Below are 27,802 nucleotides of genomic sequence, written 5' to 3' on the forward strand. Positions count from 1 at the left end.
GGTGCAGAGGTCCTCTATCAACCAGTAAAGAAATATTTACTAAACACCTACTTGTATGAGAACATGATAAAGTATAATTGATTTAGCATCTTCATATGAGGTGAAAGTGTCTATTCAATGAGGTCATAGATTCTTCAACCATGGATAAGAAGAATATTAAGAAAGGATAAGGAGAATGAAGAAAACATATGATGGAAAGAAACAAATGAAAATAGAAAGAAAAATTTAAAAAAGAACATTTAAAAGAAAATTTAACTCACACTTTTTGTTATCTCTAAAAAGGACAGTAATTTTTTAGATCGAAAAGAATAGGAAAAATTAATAGTAATTAGCAGAGAGTTGAAAACAAAGACAAATGAGAAGATAAGAAAGCACTTGGCTACTCTCAAAAAGTCAGCAGACTATAAATTTCATTTTAGAGTACTTAAAGAACTAGTATATGTGCTTTCTGAGTTTCTATTAGTGAGCTTTAAAAAATTATAGAGAAGGGGAACTACTGCACAAGTGATTTGACAAAAGAGGGCCAAAAATGAAATGTTTGGGAAAGTCAAATAATGGAGTAAGAAAACTATATTCCTTCTTTTCTTTCACTGTGACCTTCAGGTTATTATGAAAACTTTTTAAAAACCTTCAAAAAGGAGCATTAAGATATGTTAATACACAGCTATACAAAGAAATTGTCAATCTCTTTTTTTTTCCTTTCAAAAAGAATGACTTTTAAGTAGAAGTCTCTAAACATTATTGTTATAGATCTTTTTTAGTGCTGCACAATTAGGACTAATAGGTCTCCATTCAAATCCCTTAAGTCAATCCATTTGTCAACAACAGAGCAAATGCTATTTACATGAAACTATCCTTTTTGACCTAGAAGCCTTAGAGTATTTATACCATAAACTTCTTTTAATGTTTTCTCCTGAGGCTACTGCTAAGCTGTGTCACAATTATCTGAGTTCACACATTCTCTAGCCTTACTTAGGAAACTTAAATAATGAACCACCACTCTCGTTAATATGGGCTAGACATTAGGTTAGAGTAGTTCAAAATTTTTCTCCCTTCCTCTAACCCCTCCCCTTTTTAGAGTAGGATTTCTCCACAAATGTTTTGAATTGTCTTTGTGTTGATGAAAACTTCAATAACCTCTCCAGACATTTTCTCTTGGTCTCAGAGAACTTCTCTCTCTCTCTCTCTCTCTCTCTCTCTCTCTCTCTCTCTCTCTCTCTCTCTCTCTCTTTCTCTCTCTTTCTCCCTCTCTTTCTCTCTCTCTCTCTCCCTCTCCCCCCCCCAAAAAAAAAATTCTGAAGCATATAGTAAAGTAGGGTAAATAAACAGGATTTACAGTCTACCTAGAAGAATTAAGACCTGGAGACACCTGAATCTTTATCCTATATGCTACTCAATGAAGTAACAATAGACCCTGTAATAATGCCATTTTGATTTAAGGGAATATGAACAGTTTTGAGAGATGTAATGATTATATCAAACAAAACCATTAGACTTTAAATTGAGGGGCATGTTTGATGTTAGATCTTGATCTGCCTATAAGTGGAATGGATAGTCATCTATTCATTGTCATTTAGAGATTTCAAGGGGTTGGAGGAAGGATAAATAAGACCCCATGGATTAAAAATCCATAAAGGAAATCAGTCTAAGAGGGATAGGAAATACTTAAGAATGAATTTCAGAAGGTACAAAATGAAACAATTCAGATGAGGCAATTCAGATTTGATCTCCTCTATCCCAACCTCATAGAATTTGATTTAACACCAGTGGACCTAAGTTTCTAAAACTCATGTGGTTCTTGGGTTCTTTTGTTTTAGAACAAAAATGAATGGGAGACCCTGTGCTTTGGTAATAGTTTATTTATTTTTTCAATACATTTAAAATATACTTTGTATTTTATTTGTCCCTAGTTACTTGTAAAAACAATTTTTAACATTTGTTTTTAAAACTTTGAGTTTCCAATCTGGAATTATGCCCCAAAAATTATCAAATTGTGCATACCCTTTGATCCAGCAGTGTTTCTATTGGGCTTATATCCCAAAGAAATACTAAAGAAGGGAAAGGGACCTGTATGTGCCAAAATGTTTGTAGCAGCCCTATTTGTAGTTGCTAGAAACTGGAAAATGAATGGATGCCCATCAATTGGAGAATGGCTGGGTAAATTGTGGTATATGAATGTTATGGAATATTATTGTTCTGTAAGAAATGACCAGCAGGATGAATACAGAGAGGACTGGTGAGACTTACATGAACTGATGCTAAGTGAAATGAGCAGAACCAGGAGATCATTATACACTTCGACAACGATATGGTATGAGGACATATTTTGATGGAAGTGGATTTCTTTGACAAAGAGACCTAACTAAGTTTCAATTGATAAATGACGGACATAAGCAGCTACACCCAAAGAACGAACACTGGGAAACAAATGTGAACTATCTGCATTTTAGTTTTTCTTCCCGGGTTATTTATACCTTCTGAATCCAATTCTCCCTATGCAACAAGAGAACTGTTCGGTTCTGCAAACATATATTGTATCTAGGATATACTGCAACATATCCAACATATAAAGGACTGCTTGCCATCTAGGGGAGGGGGTGGAGGGAAGGAGAGGGAAAAATCGGAAAAGAAACGAGTGCAAGGAATAATGTTGTCATTATAAAGTAATCATTAAATAAAAAATAAAAAAAAATAAAACTTTGAGTTTCTCCCTTTCTCCCTTCTCACTCCGTCTCTTTGAGAAGGCAAGCAATTTGATATGGGTTATATATGTATAGTCATGCAAAACATTTCCATATCAATCATGAATATGACTGGAAATATTGTGAAAGAAAATGTGGATTTTTAAAAAACCTCAAAAAAATAAAGTAAAAAAAAATTAGTATACTTCAATCTGTATTCAGACACTGCCAGTTCTTTCTTTGGAGATAGATAGCATTTTTCATCATAAGTCTTTCAGTTATCTTGGATCATTGTATCTCTGAGGATAGCTTAATTATTTACAGCTGACCAACTTAAAATATTGCTGGTACATTTCACTTTGCATTTGTTCGTGTAAGTCTCTCCAGATTTTTCTGAGGGCATCCTAATCATCATTTCTTATTTTTCAAAAATAGCATTTAATTTTCCCCTCAATTACATGCCAAGAAGAGTTTTAGCATTCATTTTTACAAGATTTTGAGTTCCAAATTTTTCTCCCTCCCTCTAACCCCTCCCCCCTTTTTAAAAAAAGGTGGTCTATTCGATTTTGCCCTATTAGTCTCAGTTGTAAATGAAGAAAAAGATCAAACGGAAAAAACAAAACATGAAAAAGAATAAAGTTTTTCCAGGTTTTTTCTGAAATCTCCCTGTTTATCATTTCTTATTGTTTTTCAACCATTTCCCAACTGATGAACATCCCCTCAATTTCTAATATTTTGCCACCATGAAAGAGGCTGCTCTAGGATGATTCTGGAAGGATGGCCTAGTAAATTCCAAGCTCTCCAGATTTCCTTCTCAGATAGAACAAATTTGTGCTTCGGGGCAAACACTGACTGGTAAAAAACCAAGAAGACTTGGGGTAGAACAGAAGTCTTCCTAACAACCAAGAAGACCCAAAGAAAGATTCCAGACCAGAGATTCACTAATGTGAAGTGCACAAACCTCCCAGTTAGCTCTGCACAAACAGCAAATAGGGACCCCTGTGATTAGCTGGGTTTGGCTGGAGCCTCAGACCCAACCACAGGAACTTTCACCTCGGGGACACTGGATAGCCTGGGGAATCCCAATTTTGAGCCCTGGAAGACTGAGGGAACCTCGACTGATTAGAGATGCCATACCCAGTTGTGTGCAGAGACATGACCCTGGGTGAGAAGGAGAAAGCACAGCTGGTGAGTGCAGAAGCAGTGGGGCAGGGACCCTGCTGGCTGTGGGAACTTGCAGGAGGGGGAAGCTTTTGGTTTGGGTTTCTGAGTCAGAGAGGAGAGCTGAAGTGAATCTTAAAGTACTATTCCCTACCCCATGATTAGAGGAGCACTAATACTTCTTGTTAAAAAAAAATGAACCAGCAAAGAAGAAAGAACCCAAACATAAAAACTTATTGTGGGAATAGGGTAGATAGAAAAAGTGAAGTAAAAAAAAATGCTTCTTCTAACCCAAAGACTAATGTTAAATAGCTCCCTACCCAGAGAGCATTTATAGAAGAACTTAAAAAAAGACTAAATGATCAAAGGCTACGAACAAACAATTTTCAGATGAAAAAATTAAAACCATTTATAATCATATGAAAAAGGTGCTCTAAACAAATTAAGACAACTCTGAGACACCACTACATACCACTCAGATTGACTAAGATGACAGGAAAAGTTGTTGGGGGGAATGTTGGTGGGGATGTGGGAAAATTGGGACACCAATTCATTGTTGTTGGAACTAAGAACAGATCCAGTCATTGTGGAGAGCAATTTGGAACTATGATCAAAAAGTTATCAAACTATGCTTACCCTTTGATCTACCAATGTTTCTACTGGGCCTGTATCCCAAAGAGATCTTAACAGAAGGAAAGGAACCCACATGTGCAAAAATGTTTGTGGCAGCCCTTTTTGCAGTGGCAAGAAATGGGAAACTGAATGGATGCCCATCAATTGGAAAATGGCTGAATAATGGCATATGAATACTAGGGAATACTATTATTCTGTAAGAAACGATTAGGAGGATGATTTTAGAGAGAGCTGGAGAGACTTACATGAACTGATGCAAAGTGAAATGAGCAGAACTAGGAGATCATTGTACATGGCAACATCAATATTATATGATGATCAATTCTATGACTATGATTCTTTTCCAACAATGAGATGATTGAGGCCAGTTCCAATGATCTTGTGATGAAGAGCTCCATCTACACCCAAAGAGAGGACTGTGGGAATTGAATGTGGACCACAACATAACATTCTCATTCTTTTTGTTGCTGTTCACTTGCATTTTTTTCTTTCCTTTTTGATATGATTTTTCTTGTGCAGCAAGAGAATTATATAAATATGTTTACACATATTGGATTTATCATATATTTTAAAATAAATCCATATATTGGATTGCTTATCATTGAGGGGAAGAGGTGGAAGGAAGGAGGGGAAAATCTGAAACACAAAGCTATGCAAGTGTCAATGTTGAAAAACTATCCGTACATATATTTTGAAAATAAAAAGCTTTAAAAAGAAAGAGAAAAATCAAATGAGAGAGTGACAAAAAAATTAAAAAGAAAATAAAAGCCAATCAAGAAATACAAGAAGATTGTTAAAAAAGTTAATCAACTTGAAAAGGAGATCCAAGATCTTAAAGAAGAAAATAACTGAAAATTAGAATTGGGCAAGGGGAAGCCAATGAAGCTATGAGATCAAGAAATAATGAACTGAAATATAAAGACTGTGAAACATGAGAAAAATAACAGATCTGGAGAACAGATCAAGAAGAGAAAATATAAGAATAACTGCACTATTTGAAACTTGTGACAAGAAAGAACCTTGACACAATAATTCAAGCATTAATCCAAGAAAATTGTCCTGGAGTAATAGAAAGTAGCGCTAAAACCCCTTCCTCCCCCCCCCCCCAATTACCACTTCAAAGAGTTCCTTTTGGGAAATATTATTAGGAATATTATTTTGAGTCCCCCATTTTTGAAATCTTCAGATCAAAGAGAAAATTTTGCAAGAAACAAAAAAAATTAAATATGCAGGAGCTACAATTAGAATTGGACAGGACTTATCAATAGCCATAATAAAAGACTGTAGGTCCTGGAATCATATATACTGGCAATCAGAAGAAATAGACCTGTGGCCAAAAATATCACATTCAGCAAAATTATGCATAATATTGAATAAAAAATGGAATTCAACAAACTTGCAGATTTTCAGGACTTTCTCAACAAAACCCAAATTTTTTTTTTTTTTTTTTTATAAATTTTATTTTATTTAATAATAACTTCGCATTGACAGAATCCATGCCAGGATAATTTCTACACGACATTATCCCTTGCAATCACTTATGTTTCATTTTTTCCCCTCCCTCCCTCCTCCCCCCCCCCCCAGGATGGCAAGCAGTCCTATATATGCTAAACATGTTGCAGTATATCCTAGATACAATACATATTTGCAGAACCGAACAGTTCTCTTGTTGCACAGGGAGAATTGGATTCAGAAGGTAAAAATAACTCGGGAAGAAAATCAAAAATGCAAATAGTTCACATTCATTTCCCAGTATTCCTTCTTTGGGTGTAGCTGTTTCTGTCCATCATTTCTCCAATGAAACTCAGTTAAGTCTCTTTGTCAGAGAAATCCACTTCCATCAGAATACATCCTCATACAATATCGTTGTCGAAGTGTATAATGATCTCCTGGTTCTGCTCATCTCACTTAGCATCAGTCCATGTAGGTCTCTCCAAGCCTCTCTGTATTCATCCTGCTGGTCATTCCTTACAGAGCAATAATATTCCATAACATTCATATACCACAATTTACCCAGCCATTCTCCAATTGATGGGCATCCATTCACTTTCCAGTTTCTGGCCACTACAAACAGGGCTGCTACAAACATTTTGGCACATACAGGTCCCCTTCCCTTTTTTAGTATCTCTTTGGGGTATAAGCCCAATAGAAACACTGCTGGATCAAAGGGTATGCACAGTTTGATACCTTTTTGGGCATAATTCCAGATCGCTCTCCAGAATGGCTGGATTCGTTCACAACTCCACCAACAATGCATCAATGTCCCCGTTTTCCCGCATCCCTCCAACATTCATCATTGTTTTTTCCTGTCATCTTAGCCAATCTGACAGGTGTGTAGTGATATCTCAGAGTTGTCTTAATTTGCATTTCTCTGATCAATAGTGATTTGGAACACTCTTTCATGTGAGTGGTAATAGTTTCAATTTCTTCATCTGAAAATTGTCTGTTCATATCCTTTGACCATTTATCAATTGGAGAATGGCTTGATTTTTTATAAATTTGAGTCAGTTCTCTATATATTTTGGAAATGAGGCCTTTATCAGAACCTTTAATTGTAAAGATGTTTTCCCAGTTTGTTACTTCCCTACTAATCTTGTTTGCATTCGTTCTGTTTGTACAAAGGCTTTTTAATTTGATATAATCAAAATTTTCTATTTTGTGATTGGTAATGGTCTCTAGTTCATCTTTGGTCACAAATTTCTTTCTCCTCCACAAGTCTGAGAGATAAACTATCCTATGTTCCTCTAATTTATTTATAATCTCGTTCTTTATGCCTAGGTCATGGACCCATTTTGATCTTATCTTGGTATGTGGTGTTAAGTGTGGGTCCTTGCCTAATTTCTGCCATACTAATTTCCAGTTATCCCAGCAGTTTTTATCAAAAAATGAAATCTTATCCCAAAATTTAGAATCTTTGGGTAACAAAACCCAAATTTAATAGAAAATTTAACATATATGAGCCAATATCCAAGATTAATTTCAAGGAACTTATTCAACATGGACAAATTGTTTTTTACATAAAAATACATATCATGTGTTTAAGATTGACATCAGTACTTGGGTAGCTCAAAAGAAAAATTGGGCTAGAGTTGAGTATGATCTGACTAAAAAGCAAAACTCTAGGAAAAAGTGAAAATAGTAATTTTGTTATAAAAATGAGGTACAGAGGAAGAATAGACACAGAGGCATTGGCATGGAGGAGGGTTCATAGTTCTGAAAATCTATTTACATCATGAATGGGTTAAATAGGCAACAGTGCAAACATACCATGTAGGGTATAGTACCCTCCAAAATATAAAAAAGAAACAAAAGGGGAGGTTTGAGGGAAGGGGGAAGTGAAGGGTAGGGAAAGAAGATAAGGGTGGGATCCATGGGTGAGGGAGGGGGTTAAACAATAGCAAGACAAGTTAAGGAGCAGTATTATAGTAAAAGACTTAGCAGGGATAAGAAAGAAGAGATATACACAAATACTACAACAAGGATCAGGAGTAGAACTTATTAGGAAAAATAGGACTAGTAATTATTAATCTTAGTCAAAGTCAAAGTTAAAGATCCAATCATGAGAGAAAACTACATTTTATGTCACCCAAATTAATATTGTTTTAGATGCACATGTAGTCTGCGGCCATTGGTGGGATTTCTACCACCAGAGTGGATTGAACTTCAGTAGGCTAGGTAAAGCCCCCAAAGTGCTAAGCTTGTGGTTTGATAGTCCTGAAGTCAAAGTCTCTGGTGAATCCCTTCTCTATCTCTATCAATTCTGGCCACCTTTATTGTTGTTGATGTTGTTTGTCCTCTGTTCTGGAAGAGGACCATGACATCAAGAAAGTGATGCCATTTCATGTAAGTGAATTAGATTTAAATGAGAGAATATTGGCAAGGCCATCTTCCTCATTTTCCCCTCTGGAGTCATCTGGGTCCAGTAGCCAGATATAGATCAAAGTGACCAGAGATGTCCCTCATATATATGCCTATTTTGCAGAGAGCTCTATCTATTGTGAACATGGTAGATGGTCATCTGCAGAGATTAATCTGGTTTCTAGTGTAAAGCTGAGGGATAGGGAACCTTTACATTTCTTTCAGTGGGCTGAACTCTGTGCTGCTTGGATAGAAAGCCACCCTTTGTGAGCAAATCACAATTTATATAGATTTTCTGACAGTTATGATAGGTCTTACTGAGTAGGTGGGAGTCTAAAGGCATAGAGGAGCTCATTAAGTGAACCTCCTATAGAGATAAGATCAATAAGATCAATGAAGAGGTTTGTTGATATAGCCAACTTCTTTTATATTGAGGACTGTGTTCTGGTGCTTAAATTTTTTTCTCTCACTAACATGACAGACTTCTTCCTTATACTTCTTCCCTCTAATTTCCTTTAATCCCCATGCAGAATTGGGCTAAGTTCAGTAATATCAGCAGGTGTTTTCATTTGGACTATCATTCTCAGACGATAAACTTCATACTTTGGAACAGACTTTTTAAAAGATTAATTTGTTATTATTTTTGGCCTTTTATCTTTGCCCAATGGTGAAGGCAGTGTCTGCCTTAATTCATTATCAGCTTGGTAATAGATTTAGTGGGGAATTGCTTTTTGTTTCATTACTTCCTCAATATCAGTTATAGGAAAGAAGGGGGTAACGGTGATTCTGAGGGTGTATTACTATTAACTTCAACATCAAGGCAACTGGAAGAACATTTTTTCATCCCTCCTCTGGCTTTTCAGACTCTCCCTCTTTAGTGGAAGTTGCACGACAAAGGGGAACTGTTCTCTGCAATTTTTAACTTACCTTTCCCCATGATTGGCTTATGTCTGAAAATCAAAGCTTGACAGTGGAGGGAGAAATAGTGGACTCTGAACATTAGGAGAGAATATGTTGCTCGTTTATTTCTTTTGTCCAGCCCTGAGTAAGGGTTGGGGGTGTGGGTAATGTGGCCTCAGGGGAAATTTGGAAATTATTACATTCTGGGTGATTTTAGTTTCCCAGGATGGATATCTGTATGAAGGAAAGTTGATAGCCTAGGGATCAGTAAATATTTAATGAATGTCAGAAAAGAAGAGGAGACAGTAATTTAGTCCAAAGGACATTATTGGAGGATTTGACAATGTTTAGCTTGGAGAAGAACAGAGAGGGGCAGGAGGAGAGAAATGATGGTTTCATTTGAGTATTGAGCAGTATCTGAGGCTGTTATATGGAAGAGGAATTAGACTCATCACGTTTGGGCCAAGGAAAGAATTAGAAATAAAAGTTGGAAGTTGCAAAGAAACAAATTTAGGTTCAAAGTCAGAAAAAATAACTATCCAATGATTAGAGTGTAATAAAAAGGGCTAACTCAAGAGATCAATGGATTCATTGGAGGTCTTCAGACACAGGCCACATGATCACTTGGTTTTTTTCTAATGAGGATTCTTTTTTTGATTTTATAATGAATTAGAAGCCATTGCCTACGCTGAAATTTTGTGATTATGAAGGGCACGAAAAATTCCATGAATCCCTACTCTACCCTCACTGTTTTTCTAAGGTATAGTACATTACTTTCTTTAGATTAGTGCCTTAGAATTAGGGTATTGTCTTCCAAAGTCCCTTGTTAAAGTATTAATATTTTATTGCTGAGGGGAAAGATATTAATTCATTAGTAAACATTAAAATATTAGAATAGATTAATTGATAGACTAACTAAAAGGACTCTAGAGAAATTAGCATTGTTACCAATAAGCTTTGACTGGGGAGAAAAGAAAGGTTCAAAGCAAGAGGTATCCAGGAATTGGGACTTCAGTGCGATTAGAAGTGTCATGAAAGCTTTTCAGGTAAACCTAGAGCCACGACTGGGAAGAGAAGTATTAAAATAAGAGAAGTGAAGATAAATTTTAAATTTTGTTTTAATTCTTTTTTGATGTATACCAAAGTTTCACTGATTTGTAATAATTGGTAGTTTAAATTAGAAAACATGAATTACACACTTTGAAAAAAAGGAAATAACATTTTATTATTCTTGAATAACTTAGAAAATTTTCTATCAAAATGATTGCAACTAGATAGCCATTGGATGCCATATTTAATAAATAAATAAGTCATTTGTAATTGTCAGCATCATTTCCAAAGAAATAATAAGTATTTTACTTGTGAATTGAATTGTTAAGTCCTTAGAAATAATATGTTCTAGTTTGACTTAAAAATACCATTTAAAATTTTCATTCAAATGGCTAACAAATCCATTTTTTTTTGTAGTGAATGGAAAAGGAAACTCCATTTCAGCTTTGGTTGACTTATTGCATATTAGTAGAATCTGAATTATGGAGGTTTTATTATAGTTGTGATTTGTCAGTGTTTTAATACTACTGAACCCTTGATTCCAGCCCTTTTGGTATTCAAAGAGACCTAGGTGCACGGTAAATAAAAGTAAGCATCAATTCTGCTATGGTTCTGCTTTATCTAATGGTGCTGGATTTGGAATTAGAAAACTTGGGTTGATTCTGGCTGTACAAATTAATGTTTATCATTGACCACTAGCTACCCATTTTTAGGCAGATTATTCTTCTTCTTTAGATTTTAGCATCCTCATCTGTTAACATGAGGATATTGGATTAACTCTCAATTGATGATGCTGTTGGTGATAATAATGAGGGTGATAGTGTTTCCAGTGGGCTATGCTGAAGATGTGAGCAGTGTTATTATTCACTTAATTTCTCCTAAGTTTTTTGGAGGGTGTGGAATTTTTGATTTCCTCAGAATAGAGAAATATCTCCCAAAGCACATCAACATCTCTTCACGTTATAATCTTAGAGAGTTGCAAAAGAACAAAAGTAACTTGTCAGGGTAAGTCATACCATTGCTGTCAAAACACCAGTTCTTCTTAACCTCTCAAATAATTGTGTAATACTGCTTCTTTTAAATTCATTTTTATTAACTTTACTATTCAGATTTTAAATATTAGAGAACAGAGCTAATGCAGTTCAAAGAAGACAGCTGGAGTGCATGGCTCCAGGAAGTTTGGAGGAAAGGGGTCTTATGATTTCTTTAAATAGAAAGACATGGGTGACTACAACAGGCAAAACTGAAGGGGGTACACAGAAAATTTGATTAGGAAATAGGATTAGCATAGGTATAGGTTTGGGTTGTGAGATAATTGCCTATCTAATGGACAATATTCTAGCTATCTTTGTGGGGACAACTATCAAAAGGAGGGCTTGGTGAAAGCTTTTAGGTGCTGTAGTAGAGGGAGCGCTAGATTTGGAGTCAAGATCTGAGTTCAAATCTTACCTCAGACTAGTTGTGTGATTTCAATCAAACTACTTAAACTTTTTCAGTCTCAGTGTCCTTATCTAAGAGATAGAACTAATAGTAGCTGCTTTACAAGGTTGTTATGAGATTCAAATGAGGTATTATGTAATTTATACATATGTGTATATGTATATGACATAAATGATTGTATTTTACATATGTTATACATATATGTATCATATATATTTATTGTTTTATATATACATATACACTTACCTATTATACACACTCACACACAATACTTTGAAAACCTTAAAATATTGTAGCGGTATTAACTAAATGATTTGTTATTTCTGGTAGAAATTATCCTTGAATAAAAATCAGGACACGAAGGAAAAAGCACCACATTGAATCATCCTGTTTTTACTTTTCTGTCAGGTCACAGATATCAGCTGTGATTTTGACTTTTATTTATCATCACATAGCATTTTGGCATCCTCCTCCATCCCCCGAATATGAGAGGAATGAGAAGGTTACTTCTAAGATCATCTTCTAAGAAGATATCCCTGAGACAATGACAAGAATCTTGAATTTCATCCTAGAAGAGTACAAGGCAACAGGGGAAAACATACAGTAAAAAGCTGAAAGAAAATGTCATTTTGTATAAACCTTAAATATAAGAACAGACTTGGTACTCAATGGCAAGAATTTCTCTTTAAAAACAAGAGGTCATAAGCAGATTTTAAATTCAACTATAAATCAAAGGAGGTAGTAGTTGAGACATTTAGGAGAAAGGTAAAATAAATCCATTATTCCCTTTTCTGTTGCATGAAGTTGCCAGAATTCAAAAGATAGAGAAATCCTTTCTATATTTCCTCCAACGTTTTGTCCTGGGACCCAATAAGCCTTTGGATTAAAAGCTGGTCCTATTGCTAATTTGAAAACTTTTTCATACTTCAACAGTATTATGGTGAGTCACTAGGAGATTTTTTTTGAAAAAGCTTTTTATTTTCAAAATATACACAGAGATAGTTTTCAACTTTCACCCTTGTAAAAGCTTGTATGCCATTTTTTTCTCCTTCCCTTCCCCCCACCTCTCCCTTAGACAGCAAGTAATTCAATATATGCTTAAATAGGTACAATTCTTCTATACATATTTCCACAAAAAGCAAGCAAATAACAACAAAAAAGTCAAAATGCTATGTTGTGATCTAGACTCAGCCCTCATAGTCTTCTCTCTGGATACGGATAGCTCTTTCCAACACAAGTCCATTGGAACTGGCCTGAATCACCTCACTATTGAAAAGAGTCATGTCCATCAGAATTTATCATTGTATAATTTTGTTGCTGTGTACATTGTTCTCTTGGTTCTACTCATTTCACTTAACATCAGTTCACATAAGTCTCTCCAGGCCTCTCTAAAATCATCCTCCTAATCATTTCTTTAGTACAATAATATTCCATAACATTCATATACCATAACTTATTCAACCATTCTCCAACTGATGGGCATCCATTCAGTTTCTAGTTTCTTGCCACTGCAAAAAGGTCTGCCACATACATTTTAGCACATTTGGGTCCCTTTCCTTCCTTTAAGATCTCTTTGGGATATAGACCCAATAGAAACACTGCTGAATCAAAGGATATGCATACTTTGATAACTTTTTGAGCATAGTTCCAAATTGTTCTTCAGAATGACTAGATCCATTCACAGTTCCACCAACAATGTATTAGTGTAGCAGTTTTCCAACATCCCCTCCAACATTCATTATTATCTTTTCCTGTCAACTTAGACAATCTGAGAGGTGTATAGTGGTACCTCAGATTTGTCTTAATTTGCATTTCTCATCAATAGTGATTTAGAGCATTTTTCATGAGTAGAAATTGTTTTAATTTTTTCATCTGAAAATTGTCTATTCATATCCTTTGACCATTTATCATTTGGAAAATGGCTTATATTTTTATAAATCTGAGTAAATTCTTTACATATTTTAAGAATGAGGCCTTTATCAGAACCCTTGTATGTAAAATTTCCCCCTAGTTTTCTGCTTCGCTTTTAATCTTGTCTGCATTGGATTTGTTTGTATAAAAACTTTTTAACTTAATGTAACCAGAGTTAACCATTTCACATTCCATAATGTATTTTAGTTCTTCTGTGGTCACAACTTTTTACTTCTCCACATATTTGAAAGGTAGACTACTCTTTATTCTTCTAATTTGCTTATAGCATCACTTTTTTATGTCTAAATCATGAATTCATTTTGATCTTATCTTGGGATAGAGTGTTAGGTGTTGGTAAATGCCTAGTTCCTGTCATGGTAATCTCCAATTTTCCCAGCAATTTTTGTCAAATTATGAGTTCTTATTCCAGAAGCTGGGTCTTTGGGTTTATCAAACACTAGATTACTGTAGTAATTGAGTATTGTGTCTTGTGAATCTAACCTATTCCACTGATCAACTATTCTATTTCTTAACCAGTACCAAATGGTTTTGATGACCACTGCTTTATAATAGTCTTTGATCTGGTACATTTAGGCCACTTTCACTAGGAGATCTTTATTCTGACTTGTCAAAGTCTTTTTGAGGCATAGATCATAACTTCATAATCTGTGAGAAACAGGAGTAGACATTTGTGCAGAAAATCAGTCCATTCTAAGATGGAGAGAAAAAATTCTTCCTCTTTTGATCTAATTCTTTGTGGACCTTTTCTCTCTTCCTGATTTCTAATCTACTAAACTGTTTGACCCACTGTGGGTTTCAACTATTTAGCCATAAATTCTCAGGTTAAAGAATAAAATAAAGTAGAAAGTATAATGCAATTATAATTTTTAAAAATAGAGATTCCCTCCTCTACCTCCAACTTGAATCCTAAGAGTCAAGGAATAAGAAAGATAAGAAATGATTTTATTTCAGACATTGAGATCTGCAATTAGTTAAATGTCTAGAAGCTTTCAAAGTCCTCACAGACACTTTAGAGAGGGTACTATGAACCAAAATTTCTTGACATCTGTGACAACACCACTGCCTCCAATTTACCTAAGTACAGAAATGTCATTATGACATTTCTACCATTTAATGAATGAAATGTTGATGTTTGTCTCAGAATAAGTCCCCTAAGCAATTCTGTTCAAACTTTCCTACATGATACATTAAAAAATGTAGCCAAGACTTTGGTTCCTTGGAAACTATTATGTGTAAAAGGTTCTAATATCATTCTTTAGCATTATTATATTGATGTTTATTTGCTCTCCCTTTTCTTCCCAACAATAATGAAAAGTTTCCTTTCTAAATAATAAGAATGTTGTTTATTAACTCTCATTAGTATGATCCCATTTTTTGAAGGAGTACTTGAAATGTTCCCACTTAAGGCTGTAACTAACTTAATGTTGATTCTAGGCTACAATATCAATCTGCTCTACAATAGTCTGTCTTTGGTAATAGATTTAAATAAATGATTTAGAGTAGTGATTCTCTAACTTTTGTTCTCAATATCCTTATACTATTAAAATGATTGAGGATCTGTTCAAAGATCCTTTTGTTTATGTGAATTATATTAGCAGATATTTACCATAATTAAAAAAAACCTAATTTTGAATTTGTAGACTTTTGAAAGGGTTTCAGAGATCCCCCTTCCTCCCTCACTTGGATTTTCTGAACCACTCTTTAAGAATAATTACTTCAGAAAGAGCATGAAAACTTTTTTTATTTTTTAATGTCCTGGCACCTTTCATCTTTTGGGCTAATAGGTGGGGTGGAAAGGAAAGAGAATTACCATTCCATTTAGTATCTATTTTTCTCAGGCTCAAAAACTCAAGCGTGACAAAAATTAATGTTTTTTTTGAGAGATTTCTTTATTTAAAGGTGCAGATTCTCAAAAAGGAATAATCAACTTGCAATGGTTAGAAATCCACATAATTATACAGATTATTCTTGAGAGTAGTAAAACACCTATGTCAAAATGCTTAAATCAATTATCTTGAATTTAACAACTTTTCTGTGTTATACAACACAGCAAATTAAATAGAAATTGGAATCAGCATCCTAAGAATGGTAGTGTCAGTTCAAAATATGAGAATTTTGCTGCACATTGATTTCTATCGAAAGTTAAAGAAATACCATCCTTTCCCCCCAAAAAAATTTGGATGGATTGATGGAGACTTCCTTGTGTGATTTATTTCACCCTTCCTTCTGTGCTCCCTCCCCACCATAACTTTAGGTTAGAATTTATAGAACCAAAGTACCATAAAAAACTAGCCATTCCTATGTTGAAAATTCATTTTTTTCCCTGGTGGTTGGAACCATAAATGAAAGTACTAAGAGTTTCAGCAAAGAACCCTGATCTCACCTCACATGATTGCCAGTTTTTTCCAGTAGGCTTGAAAAGTTTGGATAAACACCAGTTTATGCATTCAGGGAAACCAAAATCAGAACCTTGCTACCCTTCTATCCCCGCATCAGTTCTTTGAGTAAATCTGTGAGTTAAAAGATTCTTTTTAAATAGGAACCATATATAAATATTGTTAGTCCATAGAATTTTATCTAAACTAATGCCTCTTGAGAAGCCACATTATATTCTGGAGAGTTTTCTCATGTATTAGGAAAGGCAATGTGATATTGGTATATAAATTGTTGGACTTGGAGTCAAAAAGACTTCTGTTTCAATTTTGCTCCTGATACTTAATACTATATGGCCATGGGCAAGTAATTTAACATCTATGAGTTTCAATTTCGTTTTCTGCAAAATAGGGATAATACCTATAATTCTGTAATGCCACAATGGCATATTTGTGAGGTTCAAATTAGATGATTTATATAAAGCACTTTATAAATGGTACCAGTCTTTAAATAAGCAGAAATGGTAGAATGTGGATAAAGCTTGTCAGAAAAAAGAAAAGGCTTTTTAAGAACAGCCCACTATTTTATTAAAAATATGTGCTCCTCCCTCTCTCTCTGCCCCTTTCCCTCTCCCTCTCCATCTCTATCTGTCTCCATCTCCATCTCTATGTCTCTCTCTCTCTCTGTCTCTTTCTCCCTCTCCTTTTCTCTCTCCCTCCTTCTCTCTTTCTTTTCCTTCCTCATTCCCTCTTTCTTTCCCTCTCTGTCTCCCTCCTTCTCCTTTTTCCTTCATACATTATGATTCCTGGACTGCTTGATAGACAGAGTATTGGCCCTGGAAACAAGAAAGTAATCCAACTGACCACTTGAGGGTGGTAGTGTGTTATCTTGACATCAATACTGATTACCCCCCCCCCCTTTTTTTTTTTTTTTTTTTACTAATCAATTGTATGCAATTTGAGGAACTTAGAAAATCTTTACTGAGCTACAATTCACTATGTGAGTTATGGCATCAACATAGCTCAGACTTGTCCTTTACTCAAGTCCCTATTTTGAGTTGTCTGCAAAAATAAAGGAGACTACTATTATTTTTCACTCATTTTTGGATTATTTGAAAAATTAGAGGAAAAAAACCATAGGGAATTAATCTGTACTAATGATTTTAGTTACCTTTTGAAAGGAAAGGTTAGAAACTAGTCCATTACCAAAAATGGACCATTTTCTTCCTGTTTTGTTCTATTTCTTTGGAAAACTCTGAGATATTTGATAGGTTTATAATTTTCATTTTCTTAATAGAAATATATTATTTTAGGATAATCTTTTAAGTTATGATGATCTTTTAACTATCCACTCAAATGTGGGCCTTTTCAGTTCTAAGCAGTATAGGAATGTGGAAGAAGAAAATCCATCAATTAATCAATCAAAGATTTATGAAACACTTACTATAGGAAAGACAAGGTGCCAGTGAACAGAAACCTAGCCATGGAGTTAGAAAGACATAATTTTAAATTTTGACTTCATTATTTGCCCCAGGCAAATTAGTTAACTTATTAACACTTCTGCAACTCTCTAAGGCTTAAATTGATTGAATAATTATTGATCTTCACTGAAAAAAAAAGGCTGGTCAGAAATTTACCTATAAATGATATAATGTATCTGAGAAAAAATATGCTAGGCCCTGTGTAAAATTCAAGGAACACAGAGACAAATTTGAGACAGACCTTGTTCACAAGAAGCTTACATTCTATAGTGGAAGGATACACATCCATCTATTACTAAATATTAGGCACAATTAAAAATAGTTTTTGTGAGGGGAATTGGTGGTTAACTGTGGGATCAGGAAAATATTCTTTTTAAAATTTTTTTCTATTTTTAAATTTTATTTTATAAGAACTTTTTATTGACAGAACCCATGCCAGGGTAATTTTTTACAACATTATTCCTTGCACTCACTTCTGTTCCAATTTTTCCCCTCCCTCCTTCCACCCTCTCCCCTAGATGGCAAGCAGTCCTATATATGTTAAATATGTTGCAGTATATCCTAGATACAATATATGTATGCAGAACTGAATAGTTCTCTTGTTGCACAGGGAGAATTGAATTCAAAAGGTAAAAATAACCCGGGAAGAAAAACAAAAATGCAAATAGTTTACATTCATTTCCCAGTGTTCTTTCTTTGGGTGTAGCTGCTTTTGTCCATCATTGATCAATTGAAACTGAGTTAGGTCTCTTTGTCAAAGAAATCCACTTCCATCAGAATACATTTTCATACAGTATCATTGTTGAAGTATATAATGATCTTCTGGTTCTGCTCATTTCACTTAGCATCAGTTCATGTAAGTCTCTCCAAACCTCTCTGTATTCATCCTGCTAGTCATTTCTTACAGAACAATAATAAGGAAAATATTCTTGAAGAAAGAGAAGCTGAATTTTGAATCTGGTTACTCCAAAAGATGGCTGTGAAGCATTCCAGTTACTGGGACAGTCTAGTGCCATTTAAATGGGAGATGGAATGCCATGTATGGGATATAGCAATGAGGTCAATTCATCTAGAGGGGAGTTCTTGACAGGGAGTAATGTACCATCAACATGGAAAAGTAAACTGAAACCAAGTTTCAAAACGTCTTAAATGCCAATCAAGAGGAATTTATATTTGTCTAGAGGCACCTGTGTTTTAGGAATGTCATTTGAAAGTTGTTTTAAGATTGATATAGGAAAAGCAATTAGGAAGTTTTTGTAATAATCCAGATGAGAGATGATAATGATGAGAGGTTATGATCCAAAGGTATGAGTAGACAAAAGGGAAGATGAGAGATGTAGAAAAGGTAACACTGGTCAGTTTTGGCAATTGGTGAAGGAGAGCAGAGAAAGATTGGTTTGGCTAATATTAATGATACAATGGAAAAGTCAAAATGAAAATGTATTGTTTTATAAATGTAAGGATGTAGGGTAAATTAACTAAAGCTATCTGTAATACAAATAACAGCTACAAGCTTGGTTTCCAGACTATTTGATCAAAAGTTAACTTATAATAAAGAAAACCATATTATCCATAATTTGTAAATGCAAAAGTATTGCTAAAGTCCTATTTCTTAATAGATATAGTTTTTCATCACTATTGATCAGAGAAATGCAAATTAAGACAACTCTGAGATACCACTACACATCTGTCAGTTTACTAAGATGACAGGAAACAATAATGACCAACATTGGAGGGGATATGGGAAAACTGGGACTCTGGTACATTGTTGGTGGAACTGTGAACAGATCCAGGCATTCTGGAAAACAATTTGGAACTATGCTCAAAAAGTTATCAAACTGTGCATACCCTTTGATCCAGCAGTGTTTCTACTGGGATTATATCCCAAAGAGATCTTAAAGGAGGGAAAGGGACCCACATGTGCAAAAATATTTATGGCAGCCCTTTTTGTAATGGCAAGAAAATGGAAACTGAGTGGATACCCATCAATTGAAGAATAGCTGAATAAATTATGGCATATGAATATTATGAATATTATTGTTCTGTAAGAAATGACCAGCAGGATGATTTCAGAGAGGCCTGGAGAGAATTACATGAACTGATTCTAAGAAGACTATATAAAGATCAATTCTGATGGATGGCTCCCCTCAAGAATGATGTGATTCAAGCCAGTTCCAATCATTCAGTAATGAAGAAAACCATATACACCCAGAGAGAGAATCATGGGAACAGAGTGTGGAACACAACATAGTATTCTTACTCTTTCTGTTATTGTTTGCTTGCATTTTGTTTTCTTTCTAATTTTTTTTCTTCCTTCTTGATCTGATTTTTCTTGTGCAGCAAGATAACTGTATAAATATGTATACATATAGTAGATTTAACATATATCTTAACATATTTAAGATGTATTGGATTACCTGTCGTATAGGGGTGGTGGTGGGGGGGAAGGAGAGGAAAATTTAGAACAAAAGGTTTTGTAAGAGTCAATGTTGAAAAATTACCCATGCATATATTTTATAAATAAAAAGCTTTAATTAAAAAATAAATATAGTTTTTCATTTTTTATAAAAAAATCTCATAAATATCAATAAAAAACTGATACAAGTATCAACATTTGAATTTATGCATGTTACAATTGAATACCAAATATTAGCTATCTATAAAAGAAACTAAAATTGGCAAATTCATGTGTTGAGCTAAAGTGTACATTTTTTTCCTAAAATATTTTTATTGAATAAAAAATTTCATCTTGATTAGAACTACATATACATATTTTTATTTCCAAATGAATTTTTTTTATTTTTCTTATTCCACTGAAATATCCCCATTATTTTTCTCTTCTTATTTTTAGAGCCATCTCATATATAATATAATATAATTTATTTCATAATATAACATAATCTAATAATTTTTAACAAAACAAAGAGCATGAAGAAAAAATCAGAGTAACTGATGAATATATAGAAAAATCTGAAAATATGCACAATTGTATATTTGTGCATCTGCTACCTCTGCAAAGAAGCAACATGAGTGTCTACTCATATCTCCTCTTTTAAGCCCTGTTAGTTTTTTATAACTTTGCAACACTCACTTAAAAAAATATATATATATATATATATATATATATATATATATATATATATATATATGCACACATACATATATATATATATTGCTTTCAATTATTTGTAAAAATAAATTTTTACATTTGTTTTTTAAAGTTTTGTCTTCCAAATGTTCTCCCTTTCTATTGCCCCTATCCCTTCTTCCTTGAGAAAACAAGCAATTTGATATAGGTTACACATGTGCAGTCATGCAAAACATATTTACATGTTCATCATGTTGTGAAAGAAAACACAGGCCACAAAAAATCCTCAAGGAAAAATAAACAAAGTTAAAAAAAAACTATGCTTCAATCTTCATTGATTCTATCAGTTATTTCTCTGGATATAGATAGCATTTTTTTTTTTTATCAAAAGTCCTTCCAAATTGTCCTAGATCATTATATTGCTAAGAACTAAGTGATTAACAATACGTCATTGTGTAATATTTCTGGTAGTATATATGATGTTCTCCTGGTTCAGCTCCTTTGCATCAATTTATATAAATCTTTTCAGGTTTTCCTGAAAGTATCCTGCTCATCATTTCTTATAGCACTATAGTATTACTTCACAATCAAAAATCTCAACTTATTTAACTATTCCCCAATGGATAGGCATCCCCTTAATGTCCAATTCATTGCCACCACAAAAAGAGCTGCTATAAATATTTTTTGCACATGCTGGTGCTCTTCCTTAAAAAAAAAAATCTCTTTGGTAAACAGACTTTCAATAGTCTCTTGGGCAAATTTCCAAATTCAGAATGATTGGATCAGTTTATAACTCCTACAATAATGTTTCAATGTTCTGATTTGTTGTTTTCTTTTCCGTCATATTAGCTAATCTGATAGGTAGGAGGTGATACCCCAAAATTGTTTTGGTTTGCATTTCTCCAACTAAGAGTGACTTAGAGAATTTTTTTATATGACTACATAGTTTTGCTTTTTTTCATCTGAAAACTGCCTATTCATGTTCTTTGACTATATATCCATTAGGGAATGACTTGTATTCTTACAAATTATTATACATTTATCTCAATTATATCTTTGAGAAAAGAAGTTTTTATCAATGTGCTCATTTTTTCTCACAGTTATGATTATTATGTAATTCCTCCATCCTATTCCCCTCTCCCTCATTTTGTCCTCCTTTCTCTCTCCTTTTATTCTGTCCTTCCTCAAAAGTGTTTTAATTCTAACAATTGCATCTCTCTCAATATGCTCTCCCTTCTCCCAGTCTCTCACTATTCTTGTTTTGTCCCTTTGCTTTATTATTTCCCTGCAGGGTAAGATAGATTTCTATATCCAACTAAGTATGTTATTCCCTCTTTGAGTTAATTCTGATGAGAATAAAATTCAGGTGTTGTCTTGCCACCCATATCTTCTTCACTGTAATAGCTCTTTTGCATCTCTTTTATGTGAGATAATTTGCCTCATTCTATCCTTCCACTTTCTCCCAGTGCATCCTTTATCACTCCCTAAATTTTATGAGTCCTTTATTATGTCTCTTTACTGTTTGCCTTTTTATGCTTCTCTTGAATCTTGTATTTAAAAAGTCAAAAGTTTTTTCAGTTCTGGTCCTTTTCCTTAAAAGTCCTCTATTTCATTGAATATTCATTTTTCCCCCTGAAGAATTATACTCAGTTTTGCCAGGTAAGTGATTGTTGGTTGTAATGCTAACTCCTGTGTGTATGTATATATGTATATTTGTATATTACATACAGTTTTTAAGGGCAGCAAGGTGTTATATGGGTATTAGTTGTGTAAATCTACTCAAGTCGCAACTCTATTTGCCTTAGTTTCTTCATGTATAAAATGAGTAGGAGAAAGAAACAACAAACCACTCTAGTGTCTTTTTGCCAAGAAAATCCCAAATGGGATTACAAAAAGTTAGACACAACTGAAAATGATTGAACAACAATAACATAATTTCAAAATATTTTGGATATAAACCCTTATTAGAGAACTCTGATACAGAGACTTTTTTTCCTAGCCAAGATATTTGCTCCTTAAGTGCATTAATTTTGTTTGTGAAGAAGCTTTTCAGTTTTATGTAATTGAAATATAATATATATATTTCCTATAATATAATATATATTTCCTAAAATATAATTTCCTATGTTTCTTGTTGGGTTAAGAATGCTTCTCTCATTCATTATTATGAGAAATAAATAATCTATTTATTTTCTAATTTTTGAATTCATGATCTTTAATATTAGGGTCTGGTATCATTTTAGAATGTACTGTGGAATATGTTTTAGATCTAAGTCTAATTTCTGTTAGATTGCTTTTTAGATTTTTTTTTGACAGTTACAAAGAAGGGAGTTATTTATGTTTTCTGGTTTACTACTTACTTGTAGTAGTAAGTGATTGATTTCTCTTGTTTCTGATTTTCCCTTGTTTACTCTATTCCATTGATCTACATTTCTATTTTTAATTAATACTAAAGGATTTAATGATCACTTTTTTTAAAAAAAGTTTTTCTTATTTTCAAAACATTTGCAAAGATAGTTTTTACCATTAACCCTTGAAAAATCTTGTGTTTCATTTTTTTTTCTCCTTTCCTTCTCCCTACTTCCTCTCCTGGATGGCATGTAATTCAATATATGTTAAACATGTGCAATTCTTCAATACGAATTTACACAATTATCATGCTGCACAAGAAAAATCAGATCAAAAAGGAAAAAATGAGAATGAAAACAAAATACAAGCAAATAACAACAACAAAAAATGAAAATATTGTTTGGATCACAACACTCAGTCTCCACATTCTGGGTGCAGATGGCTTTCTTCATCACAAGACCTTTAGAACTGTCCTGAATCACCTTGCTGTTGAAAAGAGCCACAGATTAATATTTCTTTAAAATAGACTGAAGGCTAGAAATGCTATTTCTTCCTTTGTCCCTACCTCTTTGTTTTATATTTCATTTTGTTTATTTTTTCAAAAGAATGTTGTTATGATTTTATTTATTTTTGCAAAGTTTCACTTTGATAGTCTGACTGGATAGTGTTAAAACAATAAATTTAATTGTGGTAGTTTTTATTATATCATTATTTTATTAGCAGGGCCTAACCATGAGTTCTGAATAGTTCTGTAGTTATTTTTGTTATTTCTTTTAGCAGCATTTTATTTTTTTAATTAATCATATTTTCTTTTATTTTTCCAATCACTTCTCTCTCTCTCTCTCTCTCTCTCTCTCTCTCTCTCTCTTTCTCTCTCTCTCTCTCTTACCTATCTATTTATCTCCTGAGGCAATTGGGCTTAAGTGACTTGCTCAGGGTCACACAGCTAGGAAGTATTAAGTGTCTGAGGCGGTATTTGAACTCAGGTCCTCCTGACTTCAGGGCCAGTGCTCTGTCCACTGAGCCATCTACCTGCCCCTCTAATTACTTTTAGAGATAGTTTTCAACATTCATCTTTATGGGATTTTGAACTCCAAAATTTTCTCCCTTCCTCATTTGTGAAGACCGAGTTAGCACCCTGGATGCCTTAGAATCAGCTGGAGTCACTTCATTGAGAAGAAGGATCTTCACGATCATCCTTCTTCTCTTCTACCCCTAAAGACCAAGAATAAAGACCAAGGACTTTTGCTTATCCTACTCCACCCCCTAATCCCTCCCACAATTCTCTGTATACACAAAAAAATCAAACCAGCATAGAATAGTGGGAAGGGCCATTTTCCAAGCATATGCTAATAGAATATTGTCCAGTTGGTAATTAGCCTTAAATGCTCAGTTGTCTGATCCCAGTGCATCAATTGAGAGTTTCAGCCCTTTATACTCATTTATTTCTTTCCTTTCCAAGATAGTAAGCAATCTGATAAAGGTTATACACGTGCAATCATGTTAAACATATTTTCACATTAGCCATGTTGTGAAAGATGAACCAGAACAAAAGGAAAAAAAAAAACACAAGAAAGGAAAAAAACCCCTAAAAACGGAAAACAGTATGCTTTGATTTGTAGTTAGACTCTATAGTTCTTTCTCTGGTATTTCAGCATTTTCCATCACCAGTCCTTTAGAATTATCTTGGATCATTGTATTTTTAAAAAGAACTAGGTCTATCATTATACAATGTTGCTGTTACAATGTACAATGTTCTCTGCTCACTGCACTTTGTAACAGTTCATGTGAGTCTTTCCAGGTTTTGATAAAACCATCCTGCTCATCATTTCTGCACAATAGTGTTCCATTACATTCATATATTACAACTTGTTCAGCTATTCCCCAGTTGATGGGTATTCCTCTAATTCCAATTCTTTCTAACCACAAAAAGAGCTGTTATAAATATTTTTGTACATTTAGGTCCTTTCCCCTTTTTAATTATCTCTTTGGGATACAGACATAGTAAGTAGTATTGCTGGATCAAAAGATATGCCCTTTAGGCATAGTTTCAAATTGCTCTCCAGAATGGCTAGATAAGTTTACAACTTCACCTCAGAATTGCTTTAAGTTGCATTTCTCTATTCAATAGTGATTTAGAACATGTTTTCATATGACTATAGATAATTTTAATATCTTCATTTGAAAACTACCAGTTCATCTCCTTTGACAGTTAATCAATTGGGAAATGACATGTTCTTATACATTTGATTCACTCCTCTCTATATTTTGGAAACAAGACCTTTAAATGTGAAACACTGTCTGTAAAAATTGTTTCCCAGCTTTTTTTAGCAAAACTTCCTAATTGAATCGATACCAATATTTTGTATGTTTTGGTGATTGATACCTATTTTGATTGATACCATTTTTTTGGGGGGAATGGGATTTCCCTTTCTGTTATTGCCTTTTGGAATTTGTTATTATCATATAGAAATGATTGATTTTTTTGACAGTTTGTTTTTTATTATTCAACTTAGCTGATATTATTATCTCAATATCTTGGCTGACTCCCTAGGATTTTTCAAGTAATCCAACTGTAAATTCAGATAATTTTCATCTTCTTTCCTCCTATGTTTAGTTAATTCTACCCCACCCCCATCAGAATTCTAAAGTTATTCATGAGGGATCAGGTTTGATTCTTTGACATCAAAAACTTGAATATCCATCCAGATGCCTTTGCAAAAAAAAAAAAATCAGTTTTACAAACTTGCTTTAAGTGACATTTAGAAAGAAGTCTTTTTATTTTTTTAATTAAAGCCTTTTATTTTCAAAATATATAAATGGATAATTTTCAACATTCACCCTTACAAAATCTTGTGTTTTAATTTTCTCTTCCCTTCCTTCTACCTCATCGTCTAGATGGCAAGTGATCCAATATATGTTAAACATGTGCAATTCTTCTATACATATTTCCACAAATATCATGCTGCACAAGAAAAATCAGAACAAAAGGAAAAAAAAAAACACAAGAAAGGAAAAAAACCCCTAAAAACGGAAAACAGTATGCTTTGATTTGTAGTTAGACTCTATAGTTCTTTCTCTGGTATTTCAGCATTTTCCATCACCAGTCCTTTAGAATTGTCTTGGATCATTGTATTTTTAAAAAGAACTAGGTCTATCATTATACAATGTTGCTGTTACAATGTACAATGTTCTCTGCTCACTGCACTTTGTAACAGTTCATGTGAGTCTTTCCAGGTTTTGATAAAACCATCCTGCTCATCATTTCTGCACAATAGTGTTCCATTACATTCATATATTACAACTTGTTCAGCTATTCCCCAGTTGATGGGTATTCCTCTAATTCCAATTCTTTCTAACCACAAAAAGAGCTGTTATAAATATTTTTGTACATTTAGGTCCTTTCCCCTTTTTAATTATCTCTTTGGGATACAGACATAGTAAGTAGTATTGCTGGATCAAAAGATATGCCCTTTAGGCATAGTTTCAAATTGCTCTCCAGAATGGCTAGATAAGTTTACAACTTCACCTCAGAATTGCTTTAAGTTGCATTTCTCTATTCAATAGTGATTTAGAACATGTTTTCATATGACTATAGATAATTTTAATATCTTCATTTGAAAACTACCAGTTCATCTCCTTTGACAGTTAATCAATTGGGAAATGACATGTTCTTATACATTTGATTCACTCCTCTCTATATTTTGGAAACAAGACCTTTAAATGTGAAACACTGTCTGTAAAAATTGTTTCCCAGCTTTTTTTAGCAAAACTTCCTAATTGAATCGATACCAATATTTTGTATGTTTTGGTGATTGATACCTATTTTGATTGATACCATTTTTTTGGGGGGAATGGGATTTCCCTTTTTGTTATTGCCTTTTGGAATTTGTTATTATCATATAGAAATGATTGATTTTTTTGACAGTTTGTTTTTTATTATTCAAATTAGCTGATATTATTATCTCAATATCTTGGCTGACTCCCTAGGATTTTTCAAGTAATCCAACTGTAAATTCAGATAATTTTCATCTTCTTTCCTCCTATGTTTAGTTAATTCTACCCCACCCCCATCAGAATTCTAAAGTTATTCATGAAGGATCAGGTTTGATTCTTTGACATCAAAAACTTGAATATCCATCCAGATGCCTTTGCAAAAAAAAAAAATCAGTTTTACAAACTTGCTTTAAGTGACATTTAGAAAGAAGTCTTTTTATTTTTTTAATTAAAGCCTTTTATTTTCAAAATATATAAATGGATAATTTTCAACATTCACCCTTACAAAATCTTGTGTTTTAATTTTCTCTTCCCTTCCTTCTACCTCATCGTCTAGATGGCAAGTGATCCAATATATGTTAAACATGTGCAATTCTTCTATACATATTTCCACAAATATCATGCTGCACAAGAAAAATCAGAACAAAAAGGAAAAAATGAGAAAGAAAACAAAATGCAAGCAAACAACAATAAAGAGTGAAAATATTATATTGTGGTCCACATTCAATTCCCACTGTTTTCTCTCTGGGTGCAGATGGCTTTCTCTATCACAAGACCATTGGAACAGGCCTAAAACATCTCACTGTTGATGAGAAAAATGTCCATCAGAATTAATCATCATATAATCTTGTAGAATGACCTACTGGTTCTGCTCATTTCACTTATCACTAGTTCATGTAAGTCTCTCCAGGATGCTCTGAAATAATCCTACTATTCATTTCTTACAGAACAACAATATTCCATAACATTTATATACCATAACTTATTCAGCCATTTTCCAACTGATGGGCATCCACTTAGTTTCCAGTTAGAAAGAAATCTTTACCAAGATGCTATGGTAAAAACAGTTGGAACAAAATC

The sequence above is a fragment of the Antechinus flavipes genome, chromosome 4 (assembly GCF_016432865.1).
Source record: "Antechinus flavipes isolate AdamAnt ecotype Samford, QLD, Australia chromosome 4, AdamAnt_v2, whole genome shotgun sequence".
Classification (NCBI taxonomy): Eukaryota; Metazoa; Chordata; class Mammalia; order Dasyuromorphia; family Dasyuridae; genus Antechinus; species Antechinus flavipes.